This window comes from Citrus clementina, unplaced genomic scaffold (genome assembly GCF_000493195.1).
Source record: "Citrus clementina cultivar Clemenules unplaced genomic scaffold, Citrus_clementina_v1.0 scaffold_5, whole genome shotgun sequence".
Lineage (NCBI taxonomy): Eukaryota > Viridiplantae > Streptophyta > Magnoliopsida > Sapindales > Rutaceae > Citrus > Citrus x clementina.
Window position 1 is genome coordinate 19,427,998 of NW_006262201.1, and position 10,038 is coordinate 19,438,035.

The 10,038-nt window shown below is 33.9% G+C and overlaps 1 non-coding gene across 1 annotated transcript; it reads right to left on the reverse strand.

Moving 5' to 3' along the window:
• Positions 1-7,853: 7,853 nt before the first annotated feature.
• Positions 7,854-7,957, reverse strand: LOC112098607. The gene has a single exon (XR_002905718.1). It is a non-coding gene; the product is annotated as a small nucleolar RNA R71 (small nucleolar RNA).
• Positions 7,958-10,038: the final 2,081 nt, after the last annotated feature.

Consider the following 10,038-nt stretch of genomic DNA (forward strand, 5'->3'; position numbering starts at 1 on the left):
AAAGTGTTGCTTTATAATTCTTGTCTTCATTTATTTCCAGGGAAGTTAAAGTCAAAGTGGAATGGTCCATTTGTTGTAAAAATGTCTATCCATATGGAGCCGTAGAAATTGAGAATCCAAAGGATGGTGTCGCATTTAAAGCTAATGGCCAAAGATTGAAACCATATCTGGAATGCCAACCACATGAAGCAGATACCGAAATCTATTTGAGTGACCCACCAAAATTTTGATTAAGCCTTTTCATTTTAACGTTTTGTGAATTTGATTTACTGTTACTTTATCATTTGAATTATTTGATTTTTTTCCTTTTCCCTATGTCTTGAATGGAGTGCATTGCATTGTTTTAATTGTGTGTTGTTTGACAATTGTGATTTAGCTCACCGAATTTTTATACTTGTCATGAGTACCTCCATGAGAAATTTCCTTTTCGATCATCTTAAAACGCTTTTTCATGTAAAATTTCACCTAAGGAAATTGCTCCGATTTTGTAAATTACATCCCATTTGGGATCTAGAAAGACAACTAAAGGAAATAGTGGATGGTATTTATAATCTGCATTTGGAACTGAATTCAATAAAAGGATGAAGGTGAGTTATATTCCTTGTGTGTTTTTGTTGTTCTTTTTCACTTTTGATTTGATTTTGCAGATTTGATTCACTCTCCCATATAAATGGCGGATAACGGTACTCCGCGACTTTTTAAGTCGGTATTCTCAGTTTCCCACAATAACTGAAACCTCAATGTCTAGCATGGAAGAAATATAACAAAATTTGCATCAACATTTTCATTCTCTCCCTCAAAATGTTCTTAAGAAGATTTACAAAGCTCGTTGTGAATGACTGCATTTGTTAATGATCAAATGCATTCCTGCTGACAGTCGCTAGTTAATTAAAGCAAAAGTCCAATTGGCAGGTGAGTTTTCTGATCCATTCATTTCCTACATGCCTGGTTTTGGTAAAAGTACATTTGCTAAGAAAAGAAGAGCTAAGCGACATGGCTCTGAATGTTCTCACTGTGTAAGACTTGCTTGCAAAAATTCACATTGTAAAGCTTTAAGAATGGTTTCTGTAAATCGTGAAGATAAAATCATTCGTTAAGGATGGTATGAGTAAAGAATCATTGGATGATATGATCTTATGATCTTTTGAGACGCATCCGAGCAGATATGTTCAATGTGAAATTCAAAATTTATGGAAGCTATTCCAAAAGGAAAGTGCACAGTTTAGTCTTGGGAATCTGACTCTAAAAGACCCTGTTTGCCAGTTTATAAGAAAACTCGATGGAAAGCCTATCCTCGACCCATAGAGGGCGTTCAAGCCGTTACTGGACGTAAAACCAGAGGAAGATGTGAGCTACAATCACAACTGCCAGTAATTATCCTTTTATTTTACTGTTCTTTTATCTTTTGCATTATTATTATTATTATTATTGTTTTTTTTCTTTATTTTATCTAATCACTGTTTGCTTTTTCTTTTCACTGTTTGCCTTTGAATTATTAAGTTAAAAGCTTCACGCGTCATTTAACAAACACACCACCCCATTTATAGATGTATATCATTATGTCCGCCACCAAGATCCTTAAATATGAACTTCTTTTCAAGCACTCACAAATTGTTTCTTTTTAGAATTGTTCTAATGGTAGCAACTTCAATCAGTCAACTTAAAAACATTTGTGTGCTTTCTGGATTTCGCTATGGAAAGTATAAAGAGTTCGTTCAGGCAGCCGTAGATCTTGGTCGCGCTATAGCAAAGAGGAAACTACATCTTGTATATGGAGGAGGTGACCGAGGGTTATCAAAGCTTGTCTCTAAAGCTGCTTTCGTTCGAGGAAGCTAAGTGCTAGACATCATTCCAAAAGCCTTAAAACCTTTAGGATGTCTACCAGACCCACCAACTGGAGAAGCGTTAGTTGTCTTAGGTATGCAAGAAAGAATATCTGAAATGTTGAATCATGCTGACGCTTTTATTTTCTTGCCAAGAGACCTTGCAACTTTGGAGGTCCTAATTACATTTGCTTCTTGGGCCCATTTGAATATCCATAAAAAACCCATCGGTTTGTTAAATGTTAATAACTTTTATGATGACTTAATAACATTTCTTAATCATGCAATAAAAATTATTTCATTCCATCCTCAGCGAAAAAACTCTTCATTTGTGCTCCTACTGCTAATAAGTTACTTGATCTTTTGCAAGCTTACAAACCAGAGCCAAATCCCATGACTTTGGCGTTGGATTGGGCAACTGATGACGATGGCAGTAACTCTCGTAAAAAGTGTAAATTAATTTAACTCTCCATTTGTAAATATTTCCAGTAGTGGACAGGTGATATCTTCTAAACTCTACTCCTTTCTTTAGACATTGAGGACAATGTCTCTTTTAGTTTGGGGGGAGGGAATAGTTGATAATTGTGGAATGTCTCAGTCCTAGTGATGTTTTTTTCTAATTTTTGTTGTAAAGACTAACTTTAGGTAAAGATTTGAGTCGAAGATGGCAGAATATAGAATGTAGTGTCTCTCGAAACGCATCTTCTTAATTTTTATGTTTTTTTCCAAAAAAAAATGTTTCTAACTTTTTATTTTCGGTCTTTTTCTCTTTTTCTCTTAATCATCTCCCTTAAGTTTCTGCAATCAGTCCTAATTTCTTTTTGTTTTTTCTTTAAAGAAAAAAGATTTTTCTTTTTTGGTGTGATCTTTTAACATTGGATAACATGACGATTTTTAAATTTTGGTATTTGTATTATCTTTGGCCTTGAGTTATGTTACACTATGTTTTTCCTTTGCATGTTGAAACACAAATTGAGAAATTGAATGAGTGAAATTGATTGAGCCATTTGGAGGAATGTACATGTTATGAAAAGACCAAGCGAGTTTTTGAACCTATTATCCTTGGAGAGTAACCTTATTTGCTTATACAGCTTCACAATTTATTGTACAAGATCTCAATATTTTCTTAAAAAAAAAAAGAAAAGTTTGTGCAGCTGCATTTAAAAGTCTATTGAACTGGTGGATATGAAAGATTATATAGAGTCCTAAAAGATGACAGAAGACCATCTTTGATCCGTTTGAGCTTTTCTAGCCAACCCTATTATAAAGAATCCATAGTTAACCCCTTTGAGCCTTTAAAAAAAAAATTCCTTTGATAACCTATTATCTTATCCCACTCCAATGTGGAGTATCACCTTATATTTTATGTTTTCCACCACCCAATTATGTTTGAAAATAGGGATGATTATGTATTCCTAATAATGGTGCTATATATAAAAAAAAAGGATGATATGTATATATGAATTAAAAAAAAAAAAGCACCTTGTAATCTCCAAAAAGTCCCATATTTTTGAAACATATATTTTGTTTTTCCTATTACCTTTTTTGTTAGTCATGATCCTAGCCTACGTTACGTCCTAATAAAAGTCCTTCTCGATTTTTGGGAACTATAGTCTGAAGTAAAAACTGGTAATATGGACTAAAAGATGTGGTGATGCATCAAAATAAAAATAAAAATAAAAATAAATTTTGCTAGTAATTCATTGGACTTGAGATCATTTTATTTTTAAGCTGTGGGTATTATTTTTTCATATTGGTGAGAGCGTGTGATATTGTTTTATTATTCTCTGAAATTTTCCATTTTTTTAGAGTGACAAATTAATTTGGGGTATATTTTCTTTTGAGAGAGTCACTCTTAATCGTGAGATTTTGGGATTTGATGTATCATTTTTAAAAGTGGCTTGATTAATGTAGCTCTGATGATTGATCATTTTACAGGATTTTACTGAACTGTTTTGTGCGGGTGTGATTTTCTTTAGACTGAAGATAATGCTTATACTTTTATTTGATTGTTGTCATTAATCTGATGAAGGAAGTAAACACAATTTTTTTTAAAAAAGATTTTCAATTTAGTTTTGAAATTTCTCTTAATTTTTATCGCTTAAATTGCTAGGGCCTAGCAATAAGCTGGTTGGGGGGTGTGATTGACACTAAAAAGTGTACATTTAATAAGGATACAATTATTAGTTTTTCCCTTATTGTGTCGATTAATGCGTTCATTATTTCTAAATTATTTTAATACTCCCCAAATATATTTTACGTTAAATTAATTTGTAATTTGTGTTAATTTTTATCTTGTAAATATTTTTCAGGAATAAAGATGGAATTAGAATTGAAAGCGGGAACAAAGAAGAATTGCTAGAACAAAAATTAAAGAAATGTAATACTAAATACTAAATAAAATAAAATAAAAAAAGAAAAAAAAGAACAAAAACATGTTGGTGATGGTCAGAAGGCCATTACGCCTCCTGACCATCACACATTTCAACACACTTATTTATTTTTAAATAATAATAAAATAATAAATAAATAATAAAATAAAGAAAGTTAAAGGCAATTGTTGCCTATAAAAGGGAGGAGAGATTGAGGAGTCGGGGGAGAATGGAGAGTGCTATTTTTGAGAGCTGAAGCCGAGACTGAAGATTTTCTATCTTTCTTTCTTTTCTTTTCTTGTTTCCGTTTGTATCAATTTTCTTTGTAATATATTTCAAAAAGTTTATTAAATAAAAAGAGTGTTGTATTTTCTTTCAATATGAGTAGTTAATTTTATTAAACTGAGGTGAATGGTGAAGCTCAATGTTTCAAACTATTAATTATTATTATTTTCTCAAATTAGTTTTTAAGTTTATTTAATTCTTTTCTAATTATTTTTATATCATGTTGATTTATAAATCTCACTAAATTTTATAGTATTTTGACATAATGTCGTCACATTAATATAGTGTGGCACATTAGGTACTTTATTCTATATTTATCCACACACATAGAATTAAATGATATAATAATTAATTGGTAAAAGTGAGGCAAAATATAAATGAGAGATTATTAAAATTATAGTTTGAATACAGAGAGTGGATCCTAAACCTTAGCTTATTTTTAAATTGATTTTAAATAATTTCTTTTCCCTACAATTAATTTTCTTAGTTTTACTAGATTTAAAACTTCCTATGGTTCGACCCCGGTCTTACCGGATTATATTATAACTAGACACTTTTATACTTGAGAGTAATACACTTTTGAGTTGTGTCAATCACCAACAAATTCAATAGACAAGTTATTATCAATTGTCAGTTTTGATATGCTTAGTAAATTCTTTGTGATATCAGGCACTAATAGCATATCTTTGAGCAAAATATGTGTTGGTTTATAAGCAGCATTTGATCCTTTATAAGTAAAACATGCATCACCAATATGAGTTATAGACAGACCTTGACCACTGCTGATAACAAGCTGATCTGATCCATTGAATTCTTCCCTGACATTCATGTTGGCCATATTGTTGGTCAAGTGATGTGTGGCACCACTATCAAGATACCATCCATCATCAGCAGGTCCTTCATAGTTGGTAAGGTAAGCATCGGGAACATTGAACTCTGCAGACGGATAAGATGAGTAATACGTCGGATTATAGCCAGAGTAAAGAGGAACAACATAGTTTTCTTCAACTGTTGGAGCAGCATAATTTGTAAATGGCTCGAAGTTAGCCATATAAGCAGCCTTGGACCCAATTGATTTACCCCTTCCAAAGTGTTTGGGTAATAGTGTAGGACTTTCATCATATCTGTACTAACACTCATCTGCTGTGTGCCCTTGCTTATGACATATCTGACATATTGATGGTGATTCATCAGAATGTATGTTGTTGAGTGTTAGAAAATGCATATTTATAAAGGAGAAAACCATCATTTTACATTTCAGGTCTTACTAACAACTCTTACTTTTATGTATTTAACTTTCTTGTGATTTAATTACGTGTGTTTTATTTTAATTAAGTATTTTATGTATTTTAGGGGCATTATAGTCATTTCACAATAAAAGAGAGATCAGACGGTAAAACGGACATCACTTTTGAACTCAGGATGGTCAAAAACCTTAGGAGGAGCATAAAAGGAAAAATGGCACTGTTCACATGTACGGTACTATTCATGTACTGTCTATGTTATTGTTCGCATGGACGGATCGATGATGTGGCATTGACTGATGATGTGGCATTGACTGATGAGGTGTCACGATCCTGTTGAGCTAAAATTCTTATGTACTGTTGATGGTGACGTGGCAGCATATCAGTGGACGAAAAATCTCGCGTACGGTACATGCATCACACAGGATTATTTTCAACCAAACCGCGTCATTGTTCAACCCGGGTCAAACCGTGTTACTGTTCATCCGCGTGTGATGACGTGGCACAATCCTGAGCGTTCAAACTGTTTTTAATCCGATGGCCATGATTTACTCCATGTATCTATAAAAAGGGGGCCTCTCCCCCTAATTTGATAGCTCTGAATCTATTTTTGGGATCCATTTTCTGTAAATTCCTTCTCCATCTTGTATTTTCTATGTATTTAAATAAATTCTCATTTTGCCCCTAGTTCAATTATGAATAGCTAATTTTCTTTCAAGCTTGGGTTGAAGGTGGAGTCTCAACATGTGTCATGAGCTTTATTTGGTAAATTTATTTTCTCTTCCCCTCTAGTTTTTGTGGATGTTTTGACTTCTCGTCGACAAATAATAATAACCCCCTTGGTTTCACCGGCTCCCTAATACAAGGTTATTATTATTTGGCACGGTAAGCCCTTATCACCATATTGATTAGAGCGTGGTTCATGAGGTGTGGATTCCCCCCTCATGATTTAATTGACATTAATAAGGATTATTTAGCTCATGATGCATGTTGATACGGATCCAGATACCCAAGTACGTCATTTCAATAGAATTCTCTTCAATTTATTCTCGTCATTTCAATTCCAATTTTAGAATTTATTCTCGCCATTTTAATTTAAGTTTTAGTATATTCCAAATCATTTCCACCACAAATTCAATCACCCATTTACAAAATTAATTCTACACACAATTAAAATCCACTTCCTCATGGGATCGACACTCGTCACCATTGATCTATACTACAATAGATTCGTGCACTTGCGAGTTCAACAAAATTTGCACAACAAGTTTTTGGCACCGTTGCCGAGGAGGTAAGTAATTTTAATTCATAGAATTAATTTTTGTGAATAATTCCATTTAATTTTTTTATTGTATTTTTTTATTATTAAAAAAGAAAAAGAAAAAAAAAGTTAATCTACATTTAAAGGTTAGTATTTCTTTTCTTTTTCTCTTCTTTAAAATTTTGTAATTTAATTTTCAATTTATTTTTCTTTGTAATTTTTTTTTGTTTATCTTATTAATTTATTTTTAGTTAATTTATTTCACGTATTTATTTTTGTGTATTTTTATAGAAAGGTTTTAACAGCGTGATAAGGTTAGTACCGTAATTTCTCCTTCTTGTTTATTTTTATTAATTTTGTTTCCATTTATTTATGTGTTCTTTGCATGCATGGTCGTAGGTCATTATTACCTAATTTTGAACCTATAAACCTTGAACTAGAAAAAACACTTCGCACACACAAGCACGCTGAAAATAAATTTGGAATGGATTTACGAGCACCACAAGAGAGGCAATTTAAGGACTACTTCAGTTCTTTAGCTAATTTGAGCACATCATGCATAAGATACCCAAATGTAGCTGCTAAGAGTTTTGAACTAAAACATAATGTGCTAAATTGTCTCCCAACATTTTATGGCCAAGAAAATGAGGACCCATAAAATCATTTGAATGATTTTTATACTATTTGTCAAGCATTTAAATATGAGAATTTTTTAGATGATGATGTAAAACTTAGATTATTCTCATTTTCTTTAAAGGATAGAGCTCGTTCATGGCTTAATACATTGTCTGCTAATAACATTGTATCATGAGAACAAATGGTAACTAAATTTTTGAATAAATATTTCCCAGTGCATAAAACCAATGCTATTCGCAGGGAAATTTCAGAGTTTACACAGAGAGAAGACGAGCAGTTTTTCGAAACATGGGAGCGATTCAATGGGCTACTCTTGAAGTGTCCACATCATGGGTATGAGAAATGGCACCAATGCCAATACTTTTTGGAGGGATTATTGCCGAATGTGCAAGAATGGCTAATGGCAACAAGTGGAGGAGAGCTAATGTCAAAAAGTGCATAAGAGATTTGGGAATTCTTCCAGCGACAAGCGGATAATTCCCAACAACGGAGTCGATCACTCAGGAATACTAGAAGAATTAAGGGAGTAAATGAGGTTCAAATTGGCGAGTCAACTTCGGGAATCAAAGAAGTCAAGGAGATGGTTGAAGGTCTTGCTCGACAAATGACATCGTTATGGAAAATCAACAGAGCCACATGACCATGACTCATACTCAGATCAAGCCAATGTCATAGGAGTAATGAGAAAACCATCAAATTACAACACATACTCCAACACATATAATCTTGGATGGAGAGACCACCCCAATTTTTCTTGGTCTCAAGGATTCCAACAGAATGGACCAACAGCTCCAGCTCCACCAATGCAACTAATTCCTCAAATTCCTCAAGCCTCTCAGCCACCATTCAGACCATACAATCAGAACCAAAATTTCTCTCAACCCAGACCATGGGAGGATTCATTCCAGAATCTCAAGAATCTTACTCACTCCACGATTGAGCAACAGAACCGCACCATTGATGGACTACGAAATGAGTTGAGAGCAGGCTTCAATTCACAAGCCCAATCAGTTTCAACCCTTGAAAAGATGGTGGGACAACTTGCTTCCTCAGTTTAGACCTTGGCAATGACTGTTGAGAAAGGTAAGTTTCTAAGTCAACCAGTGCCTAATCCTAAAGGAGTACATGAAGCAAGTACCAGTTCACCACAGCAGTATGGAGAGGTCAAAGTAGTCATGACCTTGCGAAAAGGAAAAGAAGTCGACAACAAAGTGGAGATGCCGGTGACAAAAGAAAATCGAACTGTACCTGTGAATGTTGAAGACTCACCACCGGAGGAGAAAGAAGAAACCAACCCACAAGAATACGTTACGAAAGCACCATTTCCTCATAGGTTAGCTAAAGGAAAAAAGGAAAAATTCACAGGTGAGATTCTTGAAATCTTCAAACAGGTAAGTGTTAACATCCATTTACTTAATGCTATAAAGCAAGTTCTATCTTATGCCAAGTTTCTTAAAGACCTTTGTACTAAAAAGAGAAACATTCATGTTCAAAAGAAAGTATTTTTAACAGAAAACGTTAGTTCTATACTCCAACATAAAATTCCTCTAAAATGCAAAGACCCAGGCTCCCCCACTATCTCATGTAGCATAGGGAACCACACAATTGAGAATGCCTTGTTGGATTTAGGAGCTAGTGTAAATCTGTTGTCTCACTCAGTATTTTTGAAACTTGGACTTGGAGAATTACACCCAACTCCAGTGGTGTTACAGCTTGCAGATCGGTCCACGAAAATACCTCGTGCTATTGTGGAGGACGTGCTTATCCAGGTAGACAAATTTTATTTTCTTATTGATTTCATTGTAATTGACCCTCAACCAATACAGGATTCGAGGAAGCACATCCCCATTATTCTAGGCCGACCTTTCTTGGCAACTGCGGATGCTCACATTCAATGCAGAACTGGAAATATTCAGTTGTCCTTTGGCAACATGACTATGGAGCTAAACATTTTCAACATTGCCAAACAACCTCACTTTGTAGATGATGGAATTGTTGATGTGGATTTAATAGAAACAATAGTTGATAATACTTTTCTTTCAAACCTTAGTGATGATCCTTTACAGACATGCTTAACTCACTTTGGTTTTGATTTTGATACTGACAGATCAGTCAATGAAGTCAACACTCTATTTGACTCAGCACCATCTATGGACACTAACAAATGGAAGTCAAGAATTGAACAATTAGCACTATTAGAGAAGAAAATCATCCCATCATCAGAATCACCACCGAAACTCGAGCTCAAACCATTGCCTAACACTTTGGAATATGCGTTTTTGGAAGAAGAAAGCACTCTACCAGTAATCATCTCATCATCCCTCAACAATGAACAAAAAGGTAAGTTGTTGGATATTTTAAAAGAGCATAAATGAGCATTAAGATAGACCATAGCAGACATTAAAGGTAGAAACCCA